This window comes from Tenrec ecaudatus, chromosome 8 (genome assembly GCF_050624435.1).
Source record: "Tenrec ecaudatus isolate mTenEca1 chromosome 8, mTenEca1.hap1, whole genome shotgun sequence".
Taxonomy (NCBI): Eukaryota; Metazoa; Chordata; class Mammalia; order Afrosoricida; family Tenrecidae; genus Tenrec; species Tenrec ecaudatus.
The window spans coordinates 75,444,296-75,459,127 of record NC_134537.1 but is presented as its reverse complement, the minus strand read 5'-3'; the positions used below and the strand labels follow the sequence as shown (position 1 = coordinate 75,459,127).

The following is a 14,832-nucleotide window of genomic DNA, read 5'->3' as shown; positions in this document are numbered from 1 at the left end:
ACCACACATCATCTTAGAGCACTCCCTCCCCACCCACCAGGTTAAATCACCTTGAGAAGGAGTTGTGCAATCACAATCCCTTCTAGTGCTCCCTCCCCACCCCTTCACTATGTACTCCCGAAATCCCATTTCCCACTCTGTCTCCCACCTTCACCCCTGCATTCTCTACAACTTACCCTGGTATCAGTAATTCTCATTATGCATCCGCTCCTCCTGTGCTTCACAGCTGGGAAGACCAAGGGAAAACAATAGGAAACAACATCGCACTAAGGTGGCAAGGCTCAAATCATCATAGTACAAAGACAGAAATGCAAATAATAGGTAAGAACCAAAAGCCCCACCATCAGCATTCAAAAAGCCAGGGAGGAAATTTCCGTTGTGGAACCAGTAAGGGATACTTGCCCCCAGTACAAATTCAGGTCGTGCCTATACAGGGGTCAAATGACCAAGTGTCCGTTCGATTCAGTACCATCAAGAGTACAATGGTCTCTGTCTGACAGTAGGCCGTTCAAGACTCTTTCCTTTGGCTGCTGGATCTGCCAGTGGCTCAGTCTGAGGAGATAGTCTGCAGATGGGTTTGGGCTCCCACTGTCCTCCAGAGTCTTCTACAAATTGGGTGTTCATAATTTTAGCTCTGATACTTTTCACCATATTCAAATTTGGTAATTGTCTTGTGTGGCTCAAACAAGCTGGTGTGCTTCTTCCATGTGGGCTTTGATGCTTCTCAGGTAGATGGCTGCTTGTTTATCTTCAAGCCTTTAACACCCCAGATGCTAGCTATATCTTTTGATAGCTGGGCACATTTGCTTATGTACATGTTTGTCTTCACTTATTGTATCAGGAAGGTGGGTATCCAATGATATGATTTTTAGTTCTTTGATGTCTGATGACTGGTCCTTTCTACCCCTCGTGGTCAGCCAGACTGTTGTGCTTCTTCCATGTGGGCTTTGATGCTTCTCAGCTAGATAGCCGCTTGTTTATCTTCAAGCCTTTAAGACCCCAGACGCTATATCTTTTGATAGCCGGGCACCATCAGCTTTCTTCACCACATTTGCTGCTGCACACATTTTTCTTCAGCACTCATGTCGGGAAGGTGTGCATCCTGGAATGCCAATTTAATAGAACAACGTGTTCTTTCATTGAGTAAGTGCTTGAGTGGAGGCCCAATGTCCATCTGCTGCCTTAGTAGTAAACCTATAAATATATGCACATAGATCTGTTTCCCTACACTCATATAAATATATTTACATATGTACATTCCAGTCTTTAGACTTCTGTAAATACCCTTTGTCACCTAGTTCTTTCCTCTATTTTCTTTTACTTTCCTCTTATCCCACTATTATGCTCAGCTTTCACTTGGGTTTCAGTAATTTCTCTAGGTTATTTCGCCCTTGCTGAATCCTTACCAGGCCACTCACACCCTGCTTGCTACTGATTTTGGATCACTTATTGCTCCCCTGTCCCTGGGTTGGTCAGCACCACCTCCCTGCCCCCCCCCCCGCCCCTTCCCATGTGCCCCTGGAACCATTGGTCCCATTGTTTTCTCCTCCAGACTATTCATCCAGTCTATCATATCTAGATAGATCTGTAAAGATAATGATATGCACTAAAAATCAAGTCATAGCAAGATAGGCGATGAGTGAGAACACAGATATGGCAACAAAAAAGGAAACCAATTACCTATAGAAGAATAAATTAATTAAAATGAAAAAATTTTTAAAGAAAGAAAAACCTGTAAATAGATCAAGGTCTGATTTTTTATCTCTAGGCGTGTCCTCCAGTCACGTCCAATGGGGTACCATGTTTTGGTCCCGGAGTCCGTCCTTTGTACTCCCTTGGGGGGCTCCCTGCTCTGCTCCCACAGTTGCTTTTCTGCATGTTTTTAGTGGTTTGCCTCAGTGTCACAGGGTCAGTCTGTTCCAGTCCCGACAATGAGTCTCCAGTGTTGTCCCGTTTAGAGCCCTGGGACATCAAGGGATGGTGTGTCTCGTAGTGGAATCAGCCATATTGTCACTCCATATTGTCCATTGGCCGTTCAGAGTCGGGGGAAAGAAAATGTGTGATGGGGGACCAGGGCACTGACCCACCCAAGGGGAGGGTATTGTTTGTGTTTCCACAGGGAAAGAGGGACCAGATATAAAGCCAGTGTCAAATGAATGCTATGTGCTAGCAAGGAGTGGGAGCCAGTGGAGTGGCCTGAGGGCTTGGCGCCCCTACGAGCTTCGTGGACAAATGCCCATCACCCCAGAAGAATTTACTTGAGAGGTCGGCACTGAAGGTGCAGCTAGGGGAGAGGGGCATGTTTGATCAGAGCAAATGGGAGCAAAGAAGGTGAAAGTAGAGAGAGTGGAGCACATCCTGGCCCACCAGGTCTGGAGGCCACTACATCTTTCACAGCCAAGCAATGGTTCTCCATTTTTTGAAATTATTTCAACTCTTCCAGCCTATTGGTTACACAAAATGTATGATGCATGGAAGCTTTTATCCACATGCCCACAACTTGTGTAGTTGTGATCCCAAGCCTGGTTTAATACTTTGATGCCACCAGCTTAAAATTATTAATGATATTTTTATAGGATAATATGTTATTACATTTTTCTCCAAGACTCACAGATTAGGCAGCAGGTCCTAAATTAGCTCTATATTTCTCTCTTAGGCTAGTCCTAAGAGAAAAATCTTCCTAAGGAAAAAATCTTTCTCATTATTACTGCATTTAACTTAGACATGACCCTGTGGGGAATTCCACACTCCAATCAAGCTAAATTAAAACCACCTTTCTGAGTAGGCTTCACTCTTCTCTTCCATAGAAATGGTGAGGGAGGATGCCAAGAAACAGAGGACACCAACCATCCCTCTCACTGCCTTGTACTTTGATGCTGGGTTCAATAAATCATTACCATGCAATGACGAGGGGGCGGTTATAAGGAAAGTTAACAAGCCAGAATCACCAAACAGTAAGAACACTGGTCCAGATCGAGAATTCTCCAAAGCCAAGTCTATTTCCAGTTCTCAGCTTCTCAGTCATCTGATCCCTTAGCCTCTACTTCTACAGACCAGGAAGCCTGCCTGCCACTCTACTTTACAGAATCATGTTTTCTGGGCTGCTCCTCTGTTCTCTCTTGCAGTTTACTTGCCTTGGCTTCTGGTCTGGGTCGGGCTTCTTTACTTTGCCCCATGGTCTCCATGCCCCAGCCCCAGATGCCTCTCTGCCTCGACCACTTCAGACTGATATCTGTAAAGAGCTCCACCGGTAGAGGTTCTTCTTATGGCTCCAGGATTTCTTTATGTTTCCAAGATGGCTCTTATACACAGAGGAATGTCTCTGATGGAGGTGTGGTTTTATTTTTCAGCAGTAAACAAAGGGTGTAACTTGCTTCACACTGTCTACTAAGGTGGAAACTTAATTCCACTGAAATCCTGTTTATTAGTATAGCAGAAAATTTCCTCCATCTACCTAACTCTCCTTTTCTTCAGTCATGTAAGTAGTATAATTTATTTCAGTAAGCTTGATCAAAGATCAAGTCAGATGCCCTTTTTATGACAGGCTAGAATTGACCTATTTACGTGTGCATTAGCCTATGAGGGGTTTTTAAAGGTTCATGAAAAAACTCCATTAACTTTAATTTCCTTTGTTCAATAACTTTTTAGGACACCCTCATATACTTTAATTAGAAGAAAGATGGACTGTCTACTTCTGTAAAGGGTTGCAGTTTCAGAGTTTCACAGGGGCAGTTCTTCCCTGTCTTATAAGGTCACTGTGAGTCAATAGCAACTAGATGGCATTGAGCTTGGAGCATGTACTGTCATCTGTTGTTTATTTTACTTACAAATTACATTTCCTTAGATTACAAATTCTCTAGCAGAACTTCTGAAGTCTACTTCTGAAGCATTTGCTATTGAAAAGCTTATGAACAACAGCTGAGCATTGCCCAACATTGTGCCAGAATATGCACCCCTCAGGTCAGAGGACACTAAGAGCATGCTACTCCAAATACAGTCAACCACATTGAAGTAGATGAAATAAAGCAAAAAGGCATTTAAAAGACAGGAGAAAGTAAAAATTCAATGGATGTCAATAAAGGTTCTGAATCTCGCTCTTCAATGTAATGAACACAAATGGAAGCAATGATGAAAAAAAGGAGCTGAACATAATGTCAAAAGGCAGCTTCACAAAACAAAGTATTATAATAAAATGTGCAAATACCTAGTTAAGAACCAGCCCCCCAAAACAATGAACACTCAGCATAAGTCAAGTTTAAAGAACTAAAGAAAATATTAAAGCTTTGAGTTTTAATTTTGAAAGACTCTATGGCCAAAGCATTGAATGATGGAGGAAACATTAATAGAAGATAAAAAATATACAGTTCTGTACCAAAAAGAAACTATTCAAGATTTAATCATTTCAAAAGGTAACATAGGAGGAAGAATCAATGGTACTGAATGAAAAGGTCCAAGCTATACTGAAGGCATTAGCCAAAAAGTAAGGATTAATTGGAATGCCGATTAAAAGGTTTCAACAAACTAATGAAGCACTGGAAGCACCCACTCACCTACGCCAAGAAATTTGGAAGACGGCAGGTCAACTGACTGGGAAAGATATATAGTTGTAACCACTCCAAAGAAAGGTGACCCCACAGAATGGATAAATTATCTAAAAACATCATTAGTATTGCATGCAAGTAAAATTTTGTTGAAGATAATTCAAAAATGGTTGCAGTAGTACATCTACAGGGAGCTGGCAGAAATTCAGGTTAGATTTAGGGGAGGGGTTAAAGTAAGGGATGCCATTGTTGATGGCGGGTGGATCTTGACTGAAAGCAGAGAATACCAGAAAAAGTCATACTTGTGTTCTATTGACTATGCAAAGACATTACACTGTGTGGATCATTACCAACTATAGAAAGCATAGAGAAAAATGAGAATTCCAGAACACTTCACTGAGATCATGCAGAACCTGGATATAGGTAAAGAGAAAGTCATTGGAACATAATGCAGGATACTGGGTGATTTATAATAGAGAAATATGTGAGTCATAGATGTACCTCTCAATATCCAGCATACCTACTCAAATTGTGTGCTGACCAAAAAATCAGAGAATGTGACCTATATGAAGACGAACACAGCTTCAGGATTGGAGAGAAAGGCTTCTGAACAACCTATATTATGTAGCCATATCTTGAAGTTAACATATATATATATAAATACACATATACATAATTACATTTAATAAAATACCACTGTAATATATATATGTGTGTATATATATTAAAAAGTTTCAACAAACGAATGAAGCACTAGAAGCACCCGCTACATATGCCAAGAAAGCAGTTTCACTGGAACCTTGTTTGCTGTGAGGGCCAATTTAAAAGAACAGCTTGCAGCTGTGAAATTTTTTTTCCTGCTCAGGAAAAATGCCACGGAAATTTTTGTGATGTTGAACACAGCTTACAAGGACTATGCTATTGGGGTGGGGGGGAAATCTCAAGAGTACGAGTGGTTTTCTAGTTTCAAAAAGGTGAAATGTCGATTGATTACAAACCTCATTGTGGTTGTCTGGCAACTTCCCGAATGGACGAACATGTCAACTCACAGTGCATTTGGACTTCGTTCCAGCAGATCAAACTGTTAATCAAGTTTTCTATTTAGAGGTTCTGAAAAGACAGCCTAACAGTCTGTGACAAAAAAGGCCTGTCTTGTGGCAGACAGAGGACTGGTTTTTCCACCATGACAATGCATCTGCTCACGCACTGCCCAATTTAGGGGGTGGGGGGGAACAGCATGCCTCTTTCCCCATGCACCTTACTCACCCTACCTTGCTTCTTGCAACTTCTTTTTGTTTCCACGGATGAAGAGGGACATGAAAATACAGAAATTTGATGAGGTAGAAAAGGTGAAGAAAAAATGAGGTAGGTGCTTGTCAACCATCCAAACAGATGAGTTTGAATACAGTTTCCAAGAACAAAATTGCAGATTTGGCAAATGTATTAAGTGAAATGTAGAGAACTTTTAAAATTAAATTTTGTAAAAAAATTAAGTGCATAGCTTTGAAAAAATTCCACTTTTGGGATATATATCTCCTTCTAAGTCTTTGTAACTGTTTATGAGAGCAGACAGCCTCATTTTTCTCCCTGGGAGCAGGTGGTATATTTGTTTTGCTGACTCTGCAATTAGCAGGCCAATGATTTCTCAAGAATGATACTAGGGCTCTATGTGCATGTAATATATGCTTATATTACGCATATACGAAAGAAGAGGAACATTCAGACTGCTTTAATCATACTTTCACCAATAAAAATTAACATGGCGAGACCACATCACATCACTCTGGCAGATAGTTTTATTAAAATGTAATTCTTAAGTGACATACATCTTATTTACTTATTTACTTAATACATCTTAATTTACTTAAGTGACATACATCAAACTGAGTAGATGATTTAGGGTTTCTCCCCCCCCACACACACACACTATCCTTAACCAATTTTAGTAGTAAATATCTATCACAGGGCTTGTCTTTACAAAACATATAAAATATTTTACATCATTTTTACTTGTACTATTTATCTATCAGTCAGTCCTCAATATGACCTCGTGTTTTTTCTGTCTCTTCCTTGCTTGGCTTCCTGCAGGTTGAGTGTGTCCATGGGTGGATGAGCATGCAAACACACACATGTTCATAAACAGGCATTGAGTTATTTAGTATTTTAAAAAGTCAAATATGTGGATGGGATCCTGTCAATGAAAATGCTTGTGTAGCTTTCCTGGCGGTTCCTCGTGAGCTCTCCGGAACCCCTGCCACCCCGCCATCATGTCTCAGGCCGAGTTTGACAAAGCTGCTGAAGAAGTTAAGTACCTTAAGACCAACCCAGCAGATGATGAAATGCTCTTCATCTACAGTCGTTTCAAACAAGCCACTGTGGGCGACATAAACACAGAACGACCTGGGATGTTGGACTTCAAGGGCAAGGCCAAGTGGGATTCCTGGAATGAGCTGAAAGGGACGTCCAAGGAGGATGCCATGAACGCGTACACAGCCAAGGCAGAAGAGCTAAAGCAAAAGTGCGGAATATAAAAGGGACTGGAGGTGGGTGCCAGCCAAGCCTTTGATCCCATCAGATGCCTTGTTCTTCTTCTTATTGCGGTTGAAGTTATGCAGTGAAGGTGACCCGTTAACCCAGTTCCTCAAGCCGTCCAAGATAAGGCTTTCCCAGATGAAGAGCAAAAAACATAACTAACTTTATTTGTAGATCAATTAAAAGTGAATTTGCTACACCACAAAAAAAAGAAAATGCTTGTGTCTATAACTTTTTCGATATACAGCATTTAAAAAAATTGTGCACCACAGGGTGTAATTTAAAGGTAACATAAAGGGTAAGAACATATAGATATAGATATTTATTTTGACAAACAACAAAGCTTCAGCATAATAATCTGATATCTGAGCTTCCATCTGTCAGATGCAATCATAAGAAAAAGATAGAACGAACCAAGGGATTCTTCTTAAGGAAATTAAATTATAATCCAGAAAATATTTCAAAAATATGACTTGAAAGGGTAGACACATGACATAAGTGTTCTTTGGATTTCAGTTGATTCCTGAATGACACAGAATGTGATAAATCATGGTGATGTGCTCGTCTTGAGTCTAAATTCTCAACCTCCGCATGTCAGGAAATAAACTCCTTTTGAGCAAAGGGCCTTGCTCAAAGCCCCAGAGCAGCAGAGGCAGACTGGGACTCAATGAGTTTTAAGGTGATCCAATCCTTCAATGTACTACCAGGGCTTGTGAGAGCTAGATATAATGTTCCCTTTTGTGTTTTGGGGTTTTTTATGTGATAATTAGGACGATAAGTAGTAGAACATTTTCAGGCATCTGCCCATACAAATAGCTCCTGATGTGATGACTGAGCATGTCTTGGGCTTTTGTACATTTTCTCAGTGGGCTAAATGTCAAGATGCAGAAAATCAAAGTTCTGAGTTCTTTGGAACAAGAGAAGGGAAACAAAACAAAACACAAATCAAAACACTTGCCACATTTGCAGTTGGGAAATGCAGATCTGATGCGCAGGGAGGGTGCTGACACCACAAAGGAGGAGAACGGCTGCATTTGCCTAGCGAGAATTAGCAGCATCTTACAAAGCTAATAGTAAATTTGGGCGTATTTCCTCCGAAGTCTCTAAATTTAGGTGGATATTCCGATTTTAATCAAATGGCATTTTCATTTCATTCTTTTCCTTGCTACTTTTGCAGAAGAATGGATAGGTAACCTTGGGAAACCTGCATTTAATCAATATTCCATTAGTATTTTAGTGCCCTTAGCTCAATAGTCACATCATCAGATATTTTCTCCATTCAGAAAATCAGAAGTGTGTAAATAAAACTGATATAATTAACAATGACTGCCTGTAACTCATATTTCAAGTACACAATATTATCTCTTACCATTCATAGCTTGACATTATTGCCTCTTATGCAACGGATGTAAAACCACATCCTGTATATTGCATAGCAATGAAACTCTTTTGGTGACCTCACATACGTTTCCATGGCAGCAAATTCATCTGGAAATAGCACAGCACTTTGATTTATAGTCTTCAAAGATGAACTCCTGAATTATATGCATAAAACAGCTAATTTCAAAAGAAATCTTAGTTTGAAAATTTTGCAATGCAGGATTATAGCTAATGTGGTATTTATATTTTAATGATTATGCATCTCCATCTCTGAATTTGAAGTGGCACTTTTATCAATCAAATCCTTAGTGATTAGAATATTCACAAGGAAGGTAGAGACTACACACCAGAGTATAGAAATACAGTTTTGGCAGTTTTTCATTGCTACTGGTTACATTTCTTTCATCCTTCCCCTTCCCCTCATCATCCTAATTTTTTACAGAACACTGACCTTGTCAAAATCTAATAAAAGAGTGGATTTGTATTGCCTAAAATGGAGCAGTGTGTCTGAATTGCTATGTCCTTAAGAGATTAATTTAAATTATAGATAATTCAGTTGGACCAAAGTTGCTTTAAGCTCAGTGAAGTAGCAGTAGGTTAGACAAATTTATCACTGAAAGAAGTCAGTCATTAAAAATAAGTAAATAAATAAAGCTGAGGTAGTTAGTTTATTGTGCCAACCTGACCAATAAACACACGTGAGATTAATTGGAGTGCGAAAAGATAGTTGACTCGGTGAGCCTTGCCTTCCTTGTCTCTTGCTCTTTGATCATTGGACCAGTGGGCGGCTGCCTTAGCTTGCTCTGTGCCTCAATTTGCAAGCTACACTACCTGTGGGACACCTAACCTGTGGACTGTGTCGCCGTAATTTGAGGTTCCTTCAAGACCTGCTTTGCCACACTATTGGAATTTACATCTCTTGAGCTGGGGACTGTTGGACCCTGATATCTGGCTGACTGTGGGTGACCTGCCTTGCTGTTTGCTGCCTGTGCCGGGATAGCCTGAATTGCTCTACAGAGGACAACCCAGTGGCCCTCAAGACTTGAAGGACTGCCAGTGTCTCATAAATGTCTCAGGGGAGTGTGTTACATTGAATAATTTTTACTGCTTTATAATTTAACTAACTGTTTATTTCTTATGTTATATATCTATCTGTATAAATATATATAAAATTATTAGCATTCTATGAACCCTGTCTCACACAATTGGTATCAGGAGTGTTTCTAGAGAAATAAAATCATAAATATGGGCTTCTAAAATTGGCTCTCCACCATGATTAGTCTTAGCAGCACTAATAATGCTACTTCGATACCCAAAAGCTTGGATAAGTCTGCTACTCATGGTGTGAAATAGCAAAGCTAATACCTACAGTAGCACCACTGATAGATGAGGTGCTGGTTAAAGGAGAGGCTCTGAGTGATTGTAACTTTGATATTTTATAGGAGTTTTGTCAGGATAACAAATATAGGGAAGCTGGTTGGCTGGTCCTTCTTACATTGGAAATTGTGTTTAAGGACCGGGATGGTCTCAGAGCCTGAGAAACGTGCCTTGGGTGCAGACTAAAATTTGAAAGCTTCCATCTGTGCCACAAAGGAGAGCCTTCTCTCCTCTAGTAAAAGAGCTGACATTGCTGAGAACCAGGTCCAGAGTCTCATTATGTGAGTGGCTGAATTACAATGTAAACTGAATAGCAGATCTAGAGCAGTGTTGGGACCATGAAACATGGAACGGGAACATATGGGCTGATGATCCAGAAGAGGAGGATATTGAGCCCCTAGAAACAATTGTCCCACCCAGTCAATAGATCTAACCCTCACAGCTGAAGTCATTAATTCACTATCAATAAAACAATCCACACCTGAGCAGATTAGCCAAACTCTTCAAACTGAAATGCCAGGTGGGTCTTTATCCATAGCATTGCCTGAGGAAGATGCCTTACAAGATTTTGCTGAGAGCACACAGGAAACACCCTCAACACCCATTATTTCCACAAGACCTGCATTTCCACAAGACCTGTAACTAAAATATAGTCTCAGGAATCTCCTAAAGGTGAGGTTGAGTTGATTACCCAAGAAGAAGCATGCTATACTCACAAAGATCTAAAGTTTTCAAATGTGTACAAGCAGAAGCTAGGGAATATCCCTGGGAATGGGTGTGGGATACTGGTGCACAAATGTAATATTAGACAGGTCTGAGTTTCTGGATATGGGACCCCTAATCACAGGTTCTTCTTTCAATGTCTCTGTGAGAGAGACTAAAAGAGGATCTAATTCTTTATTTGATTGGTTCGCTGAAGCATGGACTACCAGATGGCCTAGATTAGACCAACTTGAAGTACCTGACCTACCTTGGTACACTGTAGAGGAAGACATCCTAAAGCTTAGAGAAATTGGTATGTTGAAATGAATCTATCAGGATATTCCCATAGATCCAAAAAGGGGGTGTCCTGAGGACATAGCCTTTACCACAACCATAAGGAAGAAGTTTATGAAGTGGGTCCCAGCATCTCTTAAGAATCCTGCAATTGCTATTTTATGTACACCAGCATTGACAATGGGCACTGTCCAAGCAAACTCCAACATTTGCCCACAATGGGGCTGATTGGTCCCCATGGTGGTAGAGGGCAGGTGTCAGCACGGAATCAACAGAGACAGGGTGGGTGTGGTTATAATAGACAACAAGGTTTCAGTAGTAATCAAAGCACCATGTCTCGTGTGAAATTATGGCATTGGCTACTTGACCACGATATCCCTAGGAATGAAATACATGGGAAACCTACTAAATATTTACGTGATCTATACAGGGGGAAGAATTGTAGATCAGATGAATAGCCAAATAGACAGTCACTATTGCTCAATAAATTCCCAGACCCACAACCCTTTGAATGAGCCAGTTTACAGACCCACAACTCTTTGAATAAGGGAAAGGCTGGGTCCCTTTGAAGGAGGACCTGCTACATCACCTAAGGTTTATACTGTTAGTCTTTCTTCTAGACTTCCCCAAAGGGACCTGCAGCCTTTCACAAGATTGACTGCTCATTGGGAAAAAGGAAATACTCAAACTTTTCAGGGCTTGCCGGACACTGGCTCACTAATTCCAGGAGACCCAAAGTGTTTCGAAAGCCCACCAGTCCAAGTGGAACTCATGGAGGTTAAGTTATCCATGGAGTTTTAGCTCAGGTACGCCTCACTGTGGGTCCGGCAGGCCCCCGGATCCATCCTGTGGTTATTTCCCCAGTTCCAGAATGCATCCTTGGAACAGACATACTTAGTAACTGGCAGTACCCCCATATCGGATCCCTGAAATGTGGAATAAGGGCTATCATGGTAGGAAAGGCCAAGTGGGCACCATTAGTACTGCCATTACCTAGGAAAATAGTAAACCAAATGCAGTACTGCATTCCCAGAGGGATTGTAGAGATCAGTGCCACCATCAAAGACTGGACAGATGCAGGGGTGGTGATTCCTACTACATCCCCATTTAATTGATTATTTGGCCTGTAAAGAAGACAGATGGATCCTGGAGAATGACAGTGGATTATCATAAACTTAACCAGATGGTGACTCCAATTGCAGCTGCCATTCCAGAAGTGATTTCATTGATTGAACAAATTAATGCTTCTTCTGGTACTTCATATGCAGCGATTGATCTGGCTAATGCCTTGTTCTCAATACCAGTCTTGAAGGACCACCAGAAGTAGGTTGCCTTCAGCTGGCAAGGGCAACAATACACTCTCACAACTCTCTCCCAGGGATACATCATCTCTTCTGCCCTGTACCATAATTTAGTCCCAAGGGACCTTGGATCACCTTTCTATTCCACAAAATGTCACACTGGTCCATTATATTGATAATATTATGCTCCAGTAAGGAGGATTAATTGGTACAAGATCTGCATACAAGAGGTTGGGAAATTAACCCAATGAAGATTCAGGCACCCTCCAACCCAGTAAAACTTCTAGGGGTCCAGCTTTGTGGAGCATGTCAAGATATTCCTACGAAAGTGAAGAATAAGCTATTGCATTTGGCCTCCTAAATGACTAAACAGGGACACAACGCCTAGTGGACCTCTTCAGATTTTGGAGACAACATATCCCTCACTTGGGTGTTCTATTTCAACCTATTTATCAAGTGACATGAAAAAGCCTCTAATTTTGAGTGGGGCACAGAACAAGAAAAGGCTCTTCAACAGGTTCAGGTTGCCGTGCAAGCTGCTTTGCCACTGGGACCATATGATCCAGCTGACCCAATGGTGCTAAAGGTGTCAGTTGTAGATAAAGATGCAGTGTGGAGTCTTTGGCAGACCCCTATTGGTGAATCACAGCATAGTCCATTGGGATTTTGTAGTAAAGTCCTGCCATCCTCTGCAAACAACTACTTCCCCTTTGAAAAACAGCTTTTGGCCTGTTACTGGGCCTTGGTGGAGACTGAACACCTCACCATGGGCCACCAAGTCACCATGAGGCCTGAACTACCCATCATGCACTGGGTATTGTCTGACCCACAGAATCATAATGTTGGACGTGCGCAGCAACACTCCATTGTTAAGTGGAAGTGGTATATACGATATCAGGCCAAAGCAGGACCTGAAGAAACAAGTAAGCTGCATGAAGAAGTGGCCCAAATGCCCACAGTCTCCACTCCTGTCACATTGCCTCCTTTCTCCCAGTCTGCACCTATGGCCTCCTGGGGAGTTCCTTACCATACTTTAACTGAAGACCAAAAAAGGCATGCTTGGTTTATGGATAACTCTGCGTGATATGCAGGTGCCACTCGTAAGTGGACAGCAGCCCCTTGCTAGGACCTCCCTAAAGGACAGTGTTGAAGGGAAATCTTCCCAATGGGCAGAACTTCACGCAGTGTACCTGGCCATTCCGTTTGCTATAAGGAAAAACGGCCAGATGTGAGACTGTATGCTGATTCATGGACTATAACTAATTGCTTGGCTGTATGGTCAGGGAATTGGAAGGAACATGATTGGAAAATTGGTGACAAGGAGGTGTGGGGAAGAGGTATGTAGATAGATCTCTTGGAAGGGGCCAAGAAAATAAAGGTAAAAGTATCACGTGATGATCATGTGAATGATCAGCAAAGGGTTACCTCTGAAGAGGAAAACTTTAACAATCAAGTGGATAAGATGACACACACTTTGGAGACTGGTCCTCCTCTTTCCTCTGCCACTCCTGTTATCACCCAATGGGTACATGAACATGGTGGCAGGGATGGAGGTTATGCATGGGTACAGCAACATAAATTTCCACTCACCAAGGCTGACTTGATCACTGCCACTACTGAGTGCCCCATTTGCCAGCAGCACAAACCAACATTAGTCCAAGATATGGGACAATTCCTCAGGGAGATCAACCAGCAACTTGGTGGCAGGTTGATTACATAGGACCACTTCCATCATAGAGGAGGCAGCATTTTGTTCTTACTGGAATAGACACCTACTCTGGATATGGATTTGCCTTCCCTGCACGTGATGCTTCTGCAAAAACTACTATTCGTGGACTTACACAATGCCTCATCCACCAGCATGGCATCCCACATAGCACTGCTTCAGATTAAGGAACTCACTTCACAGCAAATGCTGTGCAGCAATGGACCCATTCCCAAGGAATCCTTTGGTCTTATCATGTTCCACATCATCCTGAAGCAGGTAGCTTGGTAGAACAATGGAATGGGCTCCTAAAGACACAATTGCGGCACCCATGAGGTGGCAACAACTTGCGGGGCTGGAGCAATATTCTCAAGGAAGCTGTATACTCTCTAAATCAGTGGTCAATATATGGTGCTGTGTCTCCAATAACCAGAATTCGTGGGTTCAGGAACCAAGGTGTGGAAGCTCGAGTGTCACCACCCACTATTACTCCTAGTGATCCATTTGCAGCATTTTTGCTTCTTGTCCCAGCAACCCTGTGCTCTCCAGGCCTGGAGCTCCTGGATCTGAAGGAACTCTCCCACTGGGAAACACAGTATGGATTCCACTGAATTGGTAGCTGAGAATGCCCCCTGGCCATGTTGGGCTTCTCATGCCTTTGGATCAACAGGTCAGGATGGGTGTCACTGCATGGAGTGGTGTGATTGATCCTGATTACCAAGGAGAAATCCGACTGGTGCTACATAATGGAGGTAAAGAAGAATATGTCTGAAATCCAGGAGATCCCATAGGCCAACTCTTAGTGCTACGATGCCCTGTGAGTAAAGTAGATGATAAGGTACAGAAACCCACTCTTGACAGGATGTATAATGATCCAGACCCCTCAGAATGAAGGCTTTGGTCACCCCACTTGACAAAAAAGCACAGCCAGCTGAGGTGCTTGCTGAAGGTAAAGGTAATACAGAATGGGCAGTAGAAGAAAGTAGTTCTACCTATCAGT

The 14,832-nt window shown here is 41.9% G+C and overlaps 1 pseudogene; it reads left to right on the top strand.

Moving 5' to 3' along the window:
- Positions 1-6,789: 6,789 nt before the first annotated feature.
- On the top strand, positions 6,790-7,072 carry LOC142454356 (acyl-CoA-binding protein pseudogene; annotated as a pseudogene).
- Positions 7,073-14,832: the final 7,760 nt, after the last annotated feature.